Source organism: Equus caballus, chromosome 14 (genome assembly GCF_041296265.1).
Source record: "Equus caballus isolate H_3958 breed thoroughbred chromosome 14, TB-T2T, whole genome shotgun sequence".
NCBI lineage: Eukaryota > Metazoa > Chordata > Mammalia > Perissodactyla > Equidae > Equus > Equus caballus.
Genome location: NC_091697.1, coordinates 45,375,993 through 45,391,186, shown reverse-complemented (window position 1 = coordinate 45,391,186; position 15,194 = coordinate 45,375,993). Strand labels below are relative to the sequence as shown.

The window sequence follows — 15,194 nt, the reverse complement described above, 5'->3', positions numbered from 1 at the left end:
TCTGTAATAAAAATGGGCATGAAAGTGAATGCAATTTTATCATGTGTCTCTAAAAATGTACATTCTAATGAATGCTTTCATTAAGAATTGATAGTAAAGAACATAAAAGAATGAGAACCTCCCACATAGATTGCTCTTTTAGAGGAGAAGATGTTTAGTGAAAAGAAGAGAAGGCCTGATATCGTATATGTAGCACATTAATACTTCTCTTCCAGTAGTCTATCTACATTTTTGCCAATAAAATAAATTCTTGAATGAGCATTTGGCCACCGAAATAAAGCCGGCTTCTTGTTGGCTGAGAGATGGAGAGAAACGGAGAAGCCCAGGACTTGGACCACCTATGAAAATCCCAGACTGATGAAGGCAGAGTTGCCTGGCATCCCAGAATTACCAACCTATCTTTGGACTGATTTGTGAGAGATAAAGAAAGTAACATAACTTTTTCTTCCAAATCTCAGAAGTCTTATGATGTTTTTGAATGGGCTCTGCAAGTGATTCAGTTATAGATGTGTCCTATCTTTTAGAATCGAAGTCCATTTTGCCTAATATTTGGGATCATAGATTTACCTGCTGGATTTGTTAGAAGTCAAGCTCCCAGATCTCTCTCCTGGAGGTTTTGATTCTTTAGGATAAACAAGAGCCAAACTTCTGTATTTATAGTAAACATTGAAGCAATGTACTATTTGTTCATCTTTGAAAATATTTCTTTAATTATATTTACCAAAAGTATTTGTGTGCTTTAACCCACTAACCAAGCAAAGAAAGAAACGGTATTTTAACAAAGAAAACGTTATTTACCTTTTATTGATTGAAATATTTATGATTGTAAATTACATTGGGTTTTGATTATTAAATACAATTTAAATAGTTTTTTGACTGCCATTGATAATTCAACATAGAGGATAAAAATCCTCTAATCCTTAGAATTAGAAAAATTCTTCAACATCGTATATTCCATCTTGAATACCATAGGAGGCTTTGTCTGTTTTTCTGGGAAATTCAAGCTCTGATTGAGAAGACTCTAATTGCTAATAGAATCCACTGCAACATAGGATTGCAATAAAAGGCATAGGAACGTGTAACTCTGGCCGAATCAGCATTTACCATAATGATGAAAACAAAATTTATCACCAGATTCACTGTAAGGAAAGAAAAAGAAATTATTAAAAGAACCTTTAAATTGCATGCATATTGCACAAAGAGCTTCTCAATGAGGAGCATTTGAACATAGAAGAAGAAAGGCTGTGCCCCACGGCCACAAGCAGCTGGGCCCTGCCTGCTCCCCAGGTCTGTGCACATCCTCCCCTGACATGGGCTCCTTCACTCTCCTTACATGCTCAGTCCTGACTCAGTTATGGAACTCGACCCAACCTGAGAGACGAAAGGATTACATCTTGTCTTAGAGATCCTCTAGAAGTAGAAGCCAATTTAGGATCAAATTAGATGAAACACCCGTGAGAGAAAATGGGCTGCCACAAAGGTTGGCCAAAACTGTAGACTGCAGACTCCTTTAGACTGAAGGACACAGGAAGGGAGGTCAGGTGGAAGTGTCCTAGAATGCCCTGCTCTCTCAGGAAGGTTAGGAGTCTGTCATGGGGTTCAGGAGCCCAAGTGGACCAGCAGAGGAGTCCCTTCCAGCATGAATGGGCCCATTGTGATGGATTACAGAGTTCTGTAGTCAGTAAGGTTTTTTGCTCAGTCTTGCTCCCTGTAGCTTGGAGCTAGATGATGGAGGTTATAATTTAGTATCTGGACTTTGGTAATACATTTTATTGGTCATTAGATGACCTTTAGTAAGTCATAATAATTAAATTAATTGATTTGTACATTGCAGAATATCCCATAGAGTTATAGTGAGAGGTCAAACACAAAACTGCTCTCTTTTGTTTCTTTTAAAGATTGGCACCTGAACTAAGATCTGTTGCCAATCTTCTTTTTATTTACTTATTTTTCCTTCTTCCTCTCCCAAAGCCCCCCAGTATATAGCTGTATATCCTAATTGTGGGTCCTTCTGGTTGTGGCATGTGCGATGCTGCCTCAGCATAGCCTGATGAGTGGTGCCATGTCTGCTCCCAGGCGCCAAACTGGTGAAACCCTGGGCCGCCAAAGCATAGCACATGGATTTAATGACTCGGCCACGAGACCGGTCCCCCAAACTGCTTTTAAATATGAGAAGTTAAAGGATAGATAAACGTGTGTTTCTGTGGTTTTTACAAAGATTGTAATTTTCCATATATACTGTGCCTATGCTATCAGAAGTATGGATTTTCCTATCTTTTTGTGATTTTTTTAATTATTTTGGAAGAGCCAGTATTTAATTTTGCATTCTTACAACTGTCTCCTGCAGAAAAAGCATGGATTAGAATAAGATTGATGATTGGTTGCACAGACTGGTCTCCATTCTAGGGTGCAACCTATTGATCCATCGCGAAACTTCTCACAGTTCGGCTCCTAAACATAAGGAGACAAGATAAAATTTATCAGATAATAAACTGTGTCAATAAAATATTCTTTGTTCTTAATACAAGATGTCATGCATCAAAAAGGTATAAAGACAATGTATATTGAGGTTTAAAAAGAAACATCAAGGTACCCACAACCCACTTGAACATAAAATACTATTGATATATTTTTACAAATTCAATATTATTTTTAAAAATCATACAAAGGGTAGAATGTGTTTTGATAATTTAGTGACTCTGCCCCCATGTCCCCTACAACGGGATCAGATTTCTGCCTTTATTTCATACCAGAAGAAATCATAAAAGTGAATTTTCTGTAATTCCCTTGTCTTTCTCAATAGTTTCACTACTAGATGCTCTGATTTCAGATCATCACTGCATATGTATTTATTCATATATATGAGTGTTTGTACATGTGCATATAATTATATAGATATACAGGTAATGAGTTTAGTGATGGAAGTGCTTGGAATTTACATAAATGAACAACATTGTGTGTATTCTTACATTACTTACTTTTAAAGGTCTTCATAACCTGTATCTATTCAAATGTTTAGAACTATAGTTCATTTATTTCACCTCTATGTAACATCCCACTCCATGAATGTATGCAAATTATTATTTTATCCACTTTTAAGTGGAAAAATCTTTTTAATCTTGTTGTTTTTGTAGGCTAAACAATTCTACTTTAAAAACCCCTTAAACCATATGCAATGCTTGTATATAACAAGATTTATGCCTGATAATGGAATTGTTGAATAAGGGGATATTTTGACATTGTCTATAATACCAAATGAGTTTTTCTTTCTTTCTTTTTTATTAGGAAGATTAGCATTGTGCTAACATCCATTGCAAATCCTCCTCTTTTTGCTGAGGAAGATTGGTCCTGACCTAAAATCCGTGCCCATCCTCCTCTACTTTGTGTGGGATGTCTGCCACAGCATAGCTTGACAAGTGGTGCGTAGGTCCCCAGCCAAGATCCGAACCAGTGAATCCCAGGCCGCCCCAGTATAGTACTGAATCTAACCACTACTCAACTGGGTAGGCCCCCAAATGTTTTTATACGAGTAGGAAGACTGTTTCTTGAAACCCACATAAGAATAAGACAGTAGTTTTGGTTGTTTTTACTTTGTGAAGGATCATTCTGTTGTACATTCTGTTTGATGAGATTTGCTGTTAAAACTACAATATAAAACAATTACTAGTTTTACCTTTATCAGTTACCACATTAATCAATATTAACTTACTGGAAATTTAGCTATTGATTTCCTTGAAAAAGAGTATTCTGCAACCAAAACACAGAAAGAAGATTAAACTAAGAAGAAGAGGGGAAAACTATCAGAGTATCTGGTGCGAAGTTCCCCCATCTTTTACTAGCAAGATACCAGGCAAATTACCTACTCCAGACCCTGCAAGTAATGAGGGGAACATTTGGGGCAATAGCAAAACAGTAAGTTCACAAAATAACTCCAAATCTGGAAACATAATTCCCAATTAACCTCACTCTGTGAAAAACAATTTTGTGTATTGTATAGTAATCACCGTACCCTGCTTTATTTCTTCCATTTTTATAGATCAGACATCCTAGTGAGAGAAGAAAATCCCTTGCTTAATGCCATTCATTATACCTTGCATAAAGACACATGATATGAAGAAATTAATTACAACGTAATTAATTAGTGATCGGGTCTAAGATCAGGGATCTATCCAATACTTTACAGCTACTTTACTCTGAAATTCATGGGCCACCTTATGCTTTAAAGAAGGTAAGTTGTCAGCAGAGGGAGGGATGAGTTCTCTGCTCACACGAAGCCTGGACTCTACTCAGAGCTGTCAAACAACAAAGCAAATTGTCAAGGAAGACCAGATCCAAAAGACACCATTACTCCCCACACTTTGCTCTCAGCAGTCATGGAATCTGACCTCCAAAACCTCTTCACCTCTAAAGACAGGTAAACATGTTTCATTGTAGGTGGACGAAATGCAAAGTTCCGCTGCTCGTTCTAAAGCGCCTGTCTGTCTCCACCCCTCTAAGGTGGGAAAGGAGAAGAAGCTGATGCAATTATTAAAAGGGCATTTGTAAACCTGCCCTGTTTCATTTTGCCAGTTTAAGTATTACAAATCCAACAAAATAAGCTCCTCCATTCCTAAGCCATAGGAGTTATTTCCTGAATTTTCCAAGATATGTGAAATGCTTCACCCGGGACTGAAAGATTTACTCACCAGAATGAAGAAAAAATAGTAAGACAACGGTGAAAATAACTTTCATCCATGATGAGCAGAAAGACATTTTGTCAAGTCTGTAGAAGAAACCCATAGGACTGTTCATGACACATGGCACAGGGACAAGTGGTCCATCTCCCAATGAAAGTTTCTGATGGGTGAGGGAATGGCTCTACCCGTCTAGAGTCCTAATTATAGGGGACTATCCCCTTTTTTCTTCCTCCAACTCAGAACCAACAAGACATGCATGTGAACAGAAGGCCTCATAGAGACTCAAGAAAAACCCTAGGACAAGTCCTCCGTGCACATCGGAGAAGGAGCCGTTTGCTCTCCCAAGCCTTTGGCTCAGCCCACAGGGAGCCTGGCTGCATTTAAGAAAACATGCGCTTCGGAATCTCAGTTTTTCCTCAGAAAATACAAACAGTTCTTTCAGGAAGGACTCAGTTGCAGCTGTCCTCACAGCAATGCTCTTCACCAGGGCTCCCTCCATAGGGTCCCCGCTGGACCTACCTGAAACAGAGAAGGCCGTGGGGAGCAAGGCCGACACCTCCACAGACCGTGCCGAGCTTGTTCACCTCTTCTTCCCAACCATGGCCACCCAGCTGACGCGTTTCCTTTATTGATTTGTTGGTGAAGACCTCTCTGGGGGTGAGAGAGATGGCTCCTGGCAGATAAGACGCTGAGGTATTCTCTGTTCTTCCTGGAGGCTGTAAATGAACTCGAGAGAGAGGTCTCACAAAGAAGTCTCAGGAGATAATCCCTCTGGAGGAGATTTGGGACAGTTTGGTCTGATGTACCCAGAAGTATGGGGAAGAGAGGAGGGAAGATCAGTGCTCCGAAACCCTTAGAGATGAGATACGAAATCTTCCTAAGTTAGCGAATAGGAAGGAAAGGAGAATCAAAACAGGAAAGAGAACAACGAGTTTTGGGAACGGTGACTAGACACGTAGCTAGACCCTTAGCACTTGGCAACACTAGAAGCACATTAGGCTCAACTGGAGATTTGATTTTGGTTAAATTTTTGTTTTGCGATAACTGGAGATCTCATCAAGCTGTAAGTACTAATGCACAGAGTTCTCATGTCCCTTTCAACCATTTTCCCCTGATGGGAACATCTTGTAAAACTATGGCACAATATCACAACCAGGAATGTTCACAAAGCTCCCAGATGAGTGTTGGGGTCGCCGACTTTGGGAACCTGGGCTGGAGGACAGCTTGTGAATACTAAGAAGAGGAGAGAAAGAAGGCTCAGGTGTGAGATTGAGACCACCTGGGACAGGGCCCTAAATTGTAAGTTGAATAACTGGACCTTTACCTCAAAGTGAAGCGGGAGACCCTGTAGGGTTTGAGTGGGAGGAGATTTCATCATAGCTGTTTAGCTGATCTGCTCCACAGCCTGACTCAGCGCAAAGAGTGTTGGCAGATGAAAGTCCCGAGTTCAAATCCCATCCACCACCAGGCAGCCTGGACACCAGATTCAGACTATGGAATCCACAATTTCCTAATTTTAAATGTGACAATACCAACTTCTGTCGCATAGATTTATCATAAATCACAGGGTTAACATATTAAAACAGTCTGCACATTAGTTGTCTTCTAGACTTACATTTGTCGTTCTAATCTAACTTGCCTTTTTTATCAGTTAAGAAACCCAAGATTTAGACAAGAACCTTTGAGTCTAGTGCCGTTTCAAGCCAAGTTAATGGAAGCATACAAATTCTAAGGGCAAAAAGTTTTCCTTTGTAATACTCAGTTGACTGTTATCCTTACACTGGCTCTTTGAAGTATTTATGTAGACACCGTCCCAGACAGTTGTGCAGGCAAATCCTTCCAGCATACAACATGGGAGAGACAATTCAACTGAAGTTTAGAGTTGAAGTTATTGTGACATCCTTATGTCCCACACACCGGACTTTTTCTCTTGTATGTGTTCATAAGCAGAGATTAAGAGCAGAAGACACTGCCTGTGATGAACAACAGGCCACAAGATTTTAAAATTAACCGCTAAAGGGCATGTTAGAAATATGCATTATTTGATGTATATCTATCTTTCCTGAAAATTTTTAAGAGCATAAATATTTATATATGCATCAATTTACAGATATTTATTGTACAACTATACCAAAATCAGACACAAATATATACATATGTATATATATACAGATATGTGCATGTGTGTATATATATGTGTGCCTGCCTGTGTCTGTATAGTTGTATGAATGTATATATCTCTATATATGTTTCTTTAGATCCATATATGTATTAACAAATATATGTATAACACACATATTTTATATGCGTTTATACATTAACATTATACATACACATATATACATAGTATATAGATATATATAAATATACACATATATACCTATATATCCCTCTATATAAATTGTCTGTGTGCTCCATTTGTCATCACGAGTGTCCTTATAAAAGAGAGAAAGAAGAAGATTTGATGCAGACACAGAAAGAAGATGAAATGGAGAGAGATTTGAAGATGTTGACCTTAAAGGTGATAGAAGATAGATGATAGATAGATATATAGATGGAAAGTAATAGATAGACAGAAACAGAGATAGAAGAATAAAACCAATATGTTTGTTGTGACTAGCTTTTTCCATTAGATAATGAAATATCTTCAAATAAGTATATACAACTATACATAATTCCTTTTAAAGGAATACAAGGTGGAATAGTCCTGAGCTAACATCCGTGCCCATCTTCTTCTACTCTATATGTGACACACGTACCGCCACATGGTTTGGTAAGCGGTGCATAGGTCCGTGCCCAGGATCCAAACAGGTGAACCCTGGGCTGCCAAAGCAGAGAGTGTGGATGTAACTGGTACACCACCAGGCCAACCCCTTGATTTCAGTATTTTTATTCTTTATGTTGGTAAGATTATCTAAGAACTCTAAGTCACAATGAGTTTCTCTGTGTTCTCTTCAAAAAGTTTTATAGTTTTACTTTTTACCTTTAAATCTATGCTTCATTTTAATCTTTTAATAAGGGGTGAATTTTAGTTCAGTGTTCACTATTTGACTATTGCTCTTCAATTATTCCAGGACCATTTGTTGAAAAGACTCTACTTCCTGCTTTAAATTGTTTCACACTACTATTTCTGGGTTCTCTATTCTGTCCCACTGATCTATATCTAATTCTCACTAATCCCACACTGTCTTCATTATGGTAGCTACACAGTAAGACTTAAAATTGGGTATTGTGGTCCAGTTTTATCCTTTTGCATATAGACATCCAGTTTCCCCAAAACCATTTGTTGAAGAGGCTATCCTTTACTTATTGTGTATTTTTATGATAAAAATAATAAAGCCATCTACTAGAGTGCCTATTAATAAGGTACGAAATAACAATTGTCGGTGAGGATGCAGAGGAAACGGAATCCTCATGCATTACTGCTGGAATGTGAGGAGGTACAGTCACTTTGCAAAATGGATTGATAGGCTCTTAAAAAGTTTAACATAAACCTACCATATGAACCACCCATTCTACTCCTAGGTGTTTATCCAGAAAAATGAAAACACAGGTCTGTAAAAAGACCTGTACAATAATGTTTAGAACATCATTTTTCCTAATAGCTCAAAAATGCTAACAATCCTAAAGTACATAAACTTGTGAATAAATAAAAAAATGTGGTCATTCAATACAACACGATATACTATTAAACATTAAAAAGTAATAAACTACTGATTTATGCTCTAGTGTGAATGAACCACAAACATATGTTAAGTGAAAGAAGCAGATAGAAAAAAAAAATTGTTTCATTCTCCTCACATAAAATGTCCAGAGAAGGCAGAACAAGAGGAAAGAAATGCAAATGAGTGATTGCCTGGGGTTGAGGGTGGGAAGAAGGCATGAGTTCCAAGGGCAGAAAGGACATTGTTTGGGTAACGTAAACACTCTAAATTCGAATTGTGTTTGAGGTTGCTTTTCTCTCTCTGTTTCTCTCTCTGTATGTGTGTAAATATATATATATATACACACATATACACAAATACACATAGAAATTATTATATGATACCTAAAACTGATTAGATTTTGGTACATAAATATCCCAACAAACTGGTTTTTAAGAAGATTAAAATATCAAGTTTTGTATCCAAACTCCCTTTCATTACCAACATGTCAGGTTTAGAATATTGTTCAGTTTCCTGGGTCATTTCCACCATGTCTAAAATGTAGAGCTGCTGTCTACATAACAAGATGCTCAGGAGAGCGAAGTCAGATAACATGTGGGAAGCTGTTTCAGAGCTTTTGTGCAGAACAGTCATGTGATGAAGGAGCATTTCCATTCATTGGTGCATAATAACTTTAATCAGTACATTTAAATTCCTAGGGAACAGTGACTATCTCTGCTTTCGCTTATCATCTTGCTTCTAGCATTGGACTTAGGTCCGGACACATAGTAGGCCTTTACTGATGTGGACATAAGAAAAAAGAATACACAAACGAGTATACCAGTGTTCACTAAAGAATGTTTTTTAAAGTCATCTACAAAAACAGGTGATGCAATTGACTAAAAGTGTGTTTATAACGTTGTTCTATAAACTAACATTGTAACAGATACTTTCCTTCAGAGGCATACGAGAGATGCTAAATGATCTAATAGCCCCCACATTGATTACTTTTTAGATATAAAAGCATTTATTGAAAAGAACAGTGTGCCTGGCATAGTATATGTCACAGATTTCTAGTTGTCATCCAACAGTCAATCTACATTTCTGCCATTACATTCAAAATTTGGATGAGGCTTTGAACACACAGCTAAATCCTGCTTCTTGTGGCTGGAAGCTGGAGACGAATGGAGAGACATCTGACTTGGACCTGATAAAAGAAGTCCTAAATTAGTAAAGGCATTGTTGCCTGCCATCCCAGGACCACACATCCACCTATCAACTGATTTATGACCAAGGAGGAAAAACATATGTTTTCCAAAATGCCATAAATCTTAGGTTATATTTCTATAGGTTCTGCTACTCATTCAATTATAGACATATCTAGATCTTAAAGGCTAAGCCAGTATTACCTAAGATCTATGATCATAATATAACCTGTGGTGCTGGTTGGGTTTTCAGTTTCTCAGAAACGTCTCCTGAAGGTTCTGAATCTTTAGAACAGAGAGAATCCAAGTCATCAGCACTTTTTGAACACCTATGTAATGTACTATTTGATGACTTTTGGAAAATCTCTCTTTGGTTATAGGTATCAAAAAATTGCATATATCTGAACTCATTTCCCAGCCATTAAACAAGGGCCTTTTGAGCAATATAATGCCATTTAACTTTCTATCAAGCAAAATATTTAGGATTTCCAATTGTATTGGTTTTTACATTCTTAAACACGTAATTAAGATACTAGTTTTTCAAACTATCATTCAAGAATTGAACATAGAGAATAAAAATATTGAAACCAGGAGATCTCAAAGTTGGATAGAACTTGGACTATCCTCTATTTCACCTTATATTCCACAGAATTCACCTGGTCCTTTAAGTATCGACGACAATGATTGTGAAACTCTAATTGTCTGTAGAATCCACGGAAAAGTGGGATCACAATAAAAGCCATAGGACGTTGTAGCTTCAGCAAAAAGTCAGCAGTCACCATAATGAGCAAAGGTAAATTTGCCACCGCTTTCTTTGTAGAAAGATTTAGAGAGAAAGAAATAAACAATTATGAAAAGAGCACATTGAAGTCTCCGGGCTGTGCAAAAAATGCATCTAAATGAGAAAGATTTGAACTTGGGACATGACAGTGAAGCTGTGCTCCACTTCCCCAAGACACTGGACCCCACCTGCTCCCCAGCCCACCACATGTCCCATCCCTACACAAGGCTGCTTGATCCTTCCTACTTGCTCAGTCCTGACTCTGCCTTCAGACCTAGGCCTAAGAAAGGAGGGCTTTAGGGGTTGTGTTAGTCCAGATCTTACAAGAGGCAGAAACACTTTTGAGAGTAAATGAGCAAAGATATTATGAGAGGACATGCATGTGAAAGAAAATAGGAAGTGGTACAGAAAACCCTGGAAAGGGCCTGCCCTGTGGTGAAGTTTGTGAGCTTGGATTTGGTCTCCCAGGGCATCAGCAGTTCCCATCCTGGGCACAGACATGGCAACGCTCATCAGGCCATGCTGAGGTGGCATCCCACGTAGCACAAACAGAAGGACCTACAACTACAATATACAACTAGGTACTGGGGGGGGTGTTGGGGAGAATGAGGAGAAGGAGATGAGAAGGAGAAGGAGAATGAGATGAGAAGGAGAAGGAGAAGAAGAAAAACAGAAGATTGGCAACAGCGGTTCCTTCAGGTGTAAATAATTAAAAAAAAAATTAGTCTACTTTGTCCATTACTAGAAAAAGATAAAAGGAAAGACTGGCAAAGCCTTGGACCACAAACTCCTTGAGAATGAAGCAGAAATGGAAGGGAATTGGTAGAGGTTTCCTAGACTGCTCTGCACTCTAAGGAAGGTTTGAAAAGCCATCCTGATTTCAGGAGACAAAGTTGACAATCACATGAGGCCTTTCTACCATTAAGGGACCCATTATGATGGATTTCAGAGTGTAGACGTCAGTCTGCTCCTTATTCAGTTATGTTCCCTGTGGCTGGAAATCTGCAAGGCTGATTGTCGTGGCTACACCAAGATCTACCGTGGTGCATTAGCACTAAAGAACAATATCATACTGGCTTCGCCATTAGTGATTCATAATGAATTAAATTAAGTTAAATTAATAGGTTGTGCATCTGCAGAACATCCAGCATGGTTGTGTTGATAGTGTAAATACTACTTTCAGAAATAAGAATTTTAAGGACTGGTAGAAGTGTGTTACCTTGGCTTTTATAGAAATATTACAATTGTTTTCTGTATATGTCATGTCTAGATTATCAGCAAATGTAATTTCTTCTCATTTTGTGATGATTTCTTCACTATTTTGAAAGAGTAAATATTTACCATTGTGTTTTTAATTGAATAAGATGCAAAAATTGCATTTATCGCAATAAGTGCTGCCATTGGTTGCACAGAGTGGAAAATGTTCATTTTCTCAAATTTTTGGGTGACAGTATGGCCTACGGTATGGCTACAAAACAGAGACTATATTCACTTATTAGACAATGAATATTTGAATACAATCTTCTTAAATCTTAATATGAAATGCCATACATCCAAAAAAGGTTAAGTATAATCTACTCTTAGGTGTAAAGAAAACACTTATGTAGTCATACCCCAGTAAATAACAAAACATTATCAATATTTTAATTAAAATATTCTATTAAGAAAAGGCCTTAAAAAACATGTAACTAGCTTGACTGTATTTTTAGAATGTAACCAACTCCCCACACCCACCCCCACCCATAATTTTCCCCTCCCAGGCCCCTTCTTTCTCAGTCCTCTCCCAAACACAGGCCACAGCAGGTCACTAAACTAAATTTCTGTTTATTGTTCCCCACTTCCCTCTAGAATTTCACTATGTAGCAATACATACATATACTAGATTTATATACTTGGTATACTTTTGGATATCTTGGTAATTTACACAAAGAAAACAATACAATGTGTATTCTTATATGCCTTTCTTTTTACACTCCCTGTGACCTTTAGATATAATGATCCAAGAGCAGTAGTTTATTTATTTTCACCCCTCTGTAATATTCCACTATGTGGACATATAGAGATAATTACTATTTATCTTCCTACAAATTGATAATTGATGTGGTACTTTTTGTTTGGTTGGTTAGGATGAATAATTCTATTCTATATACACTTTTTTATATCTCTCAGTTTTGTGCTCAACTAACAACCACCCAGGAGTGGAATTATGGGGTAATTGGCTAAATACACGACGAACTGTATTCATAATACTAAATGGTTTTGTATTGCCTGCTACATTCTATATCTTGACCTTGTTGTAATAATAGTACATTCATACTTTCACTTTTTGAAGACTGAGTCTTTTCTACATTTTGTTTGGTCTATTTTGCTGTGATTTTAAAAATTAAAAATTGACATGTTCCTAATGACCAACTTACTGAACTTACTGCAACTTACTGAAATCCCGTAATTTGGTGATCTTAGAAAAGGAGCTTCTGTAACCAAAGAACAGTTTAAAAAGGTAAGAAATCCATGCATATATTGGCAGCAGAAATTTATGCAAGTAACCTACTCAAGAAGCTGCAAGTAATGACATAAGAATTTTGTGATGGTGTCAAAAATATAAATTCTCAACTATATCCAAACCTTAGAAAAAATAATGCCCAAATTAATCTAGGGCTGTGAAAAATAGTGTCATGTATTATTTTTTCAGGAGCTCCTGATACCCTGCTTGAAGATACCAATTTTGTAAAGCTTTTGAAAAGAGACATTTCATTGTGATGGACGACAATGCCCTGTGTGAAGTCACTTAACCATGAAGAAATTCTGTTCTAATATAAGAGTTCTATTCAATACCTAACAGCTACTTTTTTCTTAACTTCCTAGGCCACTCTGAGCCTTAAGGAAGATAACTGGTCACCAGGGGTGTGGATGAGCTCTCTTTCCTTACACAAAGCCTTGATTTCAGGGACTCAGTGATGATAATCCGACTTTAAAAGAATACCAGATCTGTGGAGATAGTTCCTTGCCCATACTTTGCATTTAACAACCATGGAATCTGGGCCTCAAAAGGAAAAAGAACTTAGTTAAATTTCTTGAGTCACAGATGAATGAATAGCTAAAGGCTACTGCCCATCCTACCTCACCACACTGTTTCAACCTCTCTGATGTGAGAAATAAGAAAAACCAATGCAATGGTGAAATATTTAAAAGGAATTTATAAGATGCTCTGTGTCATTTTAACAATGTGAGAATTCCAAACCCAGTAAAACACCACTGCATTCTTACGTTACAGCAGAAAGCTTTCTTTATTTCTAGGATACGCAGTGTTTTTCCCAGGACTGGAAAATTTACTCACCAGAATAAAGAGTGAAGGACAAGATGATGAAAAATCTTTGATCTATGCTGAGAAGAGAGGCATTTGAGTGAGTCTGTGGAAGAAACCCTTCAACAGTTGGCAACAATGACATAGGATGCATTGCTCATTTTCAGTGGACAGGCAAACAGAATCCAGGACCAGTTTAGACAGTGTCCTATTTATAAAGGGACTACTCCAACCCCCTATATTCCTAGTCAGGGTGGACTGTTTCCTCTTTTTTTGCTCTGCCACTATAATTCAACAAGAAATATCATGTCAACAGATGGCTGCCCCAGAGACGTGAGAGAAAGTTCACGAACAGTGCTCAGGGAACACAGGAGAAGGAGTTGATTACTCTCCGAAACCTTTGAGTCAATCCACAAGGAGCCTGGCCACATTTAGAGTAAACATGCACATTTGAATTGCACTATTCCCTTCATAAAAATAGGAATAGTTATGTCTAGAAGGTTCAGTCTGGAGCAATACTCACTGCAATGCTGTACACCAGGACTACTTGGCTGGGTGCTCCACTTGACCCACCTCACAGGAAGAGACAACAGACAGTGAAGTAACAGTGGCTATCCTGTTCATCTTTCCTTCTCAACCTTCTATCTCCATCCAAGGAAGTCACTGTTACTGATATTTGAGTGAGGGACTTGATGAGCTCTTATCAGGGCAGATAAGAGACAGAGGTATTCTGTGTCCTCTGTGAGGGTTGTAAGGTAGGTCATAAGAGATGCCTCTCAAATGCTTATCAATAGATCTCCCCTCAGCAGGAGGCTTGGGACAATCTGATCCAATGAACTCAGAAGTACAAGCAGGAAAGAAGGAAATACATGCAGGTATAAATTTGAAGATAAAGAAAATATGTGAAATCCTTTGAAGCAGGTGAGTTGGAAAGGGATAAGAGAATCAAGGAGGACAAAGAAGAAAGACTTTGGAAATGTTAATAGAACAAGGGCCTAAGCCTTAGATCTTTAAAGAAACTTGACGAATGTTAGAATCACCTAGAGAAGTTTTAAAGCTGATGGATGCACCATCTCACTATCAAGATTGTGTATCATTTATATAGGTGAGTCCTGGCATGGGTATGTTTTAAAAGCTCCTAGATGCGACTCAGGAACAGCCAGCTTTGGGAAACCCTGGCATAGAGCAAAGGATATGAATTTCTGGAATGGGAGAGAAAGAAACCTGGAGATTGATATGGAGACCAGATGGGACATTACCCTATATGCTTTGTTAAATAATTTGATCTTTATCTCAGAGGTAAGTGGGAAACAATAAAGGCTTTTGAACTAAGGGAGACATTTGGTCAGTTATTTTGTTCATAACTAGCCACTCAGCTTTTCAGAGTGATTCAATGTAAAGGATCAGTAGACATGAGCTGGCAGAAGAAAGCATCAGTGAACTGAGGTTAGACCAATAGACAGTAAGAAATCTCACAAAGAGAAACTGAAATAATGAAATAAATTGAATAACCTCAAAGAAATGTTGAACATCATTAAATGTACCTATATATGTATGATAGAAGAGGAGAATACAAGGAGAGAG

At 37.8% G+C, this 15,194-nt stretch overlaps 1 long non-coding RNA gene across 3 annotated transcripts; it reads right to left on the bottom strand.

The window, feature by feature from the left end:
- Window positions 1-792: 792 nt before the first annotated feature.
- On the bottom strand, window positions 793-14,391 carry LOC106781616 (uncharacterized). 3 transcript variants are annotated; one of them, XR_011425049.1, is made up of 6 exons: window positions 14,134-14,391; window positions 10,182-10,337; window positions 5,196-9,527; window positions 3,710-4,762; window positions 2,333-2,451; window positions 793-1,139 (listed from the first exon to the last, which is right to left on the bottom strand). It is a non-coding gene; the product is annotated as an uncharacterized lncRNA (long non-coding RNA). The 3 variants fall into 3 exon arrangements; XR_011425050.1 differs by having other exon boundaries at window positions 4,686-4,762; window positions 14,134-14,389; XR_001378267.3 differs by lacking the exon at window positions 3,710-4,762 and having other exon boundaries at window positions 14,134-14,389.
- Between the last annotated feature and the right edge of the window lie 803 nt (window positions 14,392-15,194).